This window comes from Empidonax traillii, unplaced genomic scaffold (assembly GCF_003031625.1).
Source record: "Empidonax traillii isolate 1590-97213 ecotype Southwest subspecies unplaced genomic scaffold, ASM303162v1 scaffold438:size550143, whole genome shotgun sequence".
Classification (NCBI taxonomy): Eukaryota; Metazoa; Chordata; class Aves; order Passeriformes; family Tyrannidae; genus Empidonax; species Empidonax traillii.
Genome location: NW_020955631.1, coordinates 417,382 through 418,605, shown reverse-complemented (window position 1 = coordinate 418,605; position 1,224 = coordinate 417,382).

Here is a 1,224-nt window from a genome sequence, read left to right as displayed (position 1 = left end):
TGTCTTCTTTTAAAATGTAAAACCTATCATGTAACCTCGCTTGGAAAAATAGTATAAAAGTTGCGTTCGAAATGTGGGTCTTCGGGTACTTGTCTTTGGACACGAGTCCACAGGGACCCCGGGCCCTGAATTAAAGCACCGCATAAACTGGCACTCTGTTGGTTTGTGTTCTCTTTATCGGGCAGCAGTGTGATGTCACCACTTCCATTGCATCAGCTCTAGTAATGGTGCCAGTAATGAGTCAGACCAGCAAGTTGATTTAACTGAAAACTAAGAAAAAAATAATACCAAGAAAAAAAAAAAAAAACAGTGAAAGTTTGGGCTTCTCCTTCACTGGCAGCCCTCAGTTTAACTTGAGCCAGTTGTGAGCCCATGGGGTCAGACTTCGAGTTTCAGCTCTGAGTATTTTCCAGCTGAAAGGGGGTGAGGGTAAACCCTAAGGACAGTTGTGATAAATGGTTAAAAATGAAGCAACTAATTTACTAAAATGTTAGTCTGTTGAATAATTGCAAAATATTTTCATGGCTTTTTCTATACCTAGTGTGTGGATAATAGCATTCATCTTAAGGGTTTTGCTTATTTACTTTCTTGGTGAAATATTTAGGGTAATGAAATAATTATTCTGGTATTTTTGCTTTCTGGCAGTAAGTGACATTCAGGAAAAAAAAACATCTTAGCCTTCTGCCTTAATCTGTAATTCCTCTATTCCTGGGATTGCATATTGCTTTAATTCTTTGACTTGTAACTCAGCCACTGAGCAGACATTCCTTTCTGGTTCTAGATAAGATAGTTGCTCGTCAGCACTTTGGAAAGAATTTACCTTTCTCAGCCATCAATTAAGTGAGCATTTGTAAGACAGGGCAATAAATCCGATGCGAGGATTAATGAAGCTTTACAAAGAAACGGCTACTAGCTGCTAACTACCCTGCTGTATCCCCTCCCTCCTGGGGACTATGTAGGTAAGGAGCTAGCTTGAAGGAATTCTGGAGAGAATAGTTGAGGGGTAGGTGCAGAGTGGAATTGAGGACTATGCGAGGATTTCAGGAAAGAGCGGGCATAGGCAGACTGCAGCAGATGTCAGAGGGTGAATTAAGAAAACTATGTGAAAGAGGAACAAGTGGAGAGAATTGTTTGGTGCTGGAGAAAGGTTGTACCTGGCGGGGAGGACTAAAAGCAGCGGTTGATTCCTAAAGTGCAAGTACTGAGAAGATGTGATACTGCTAT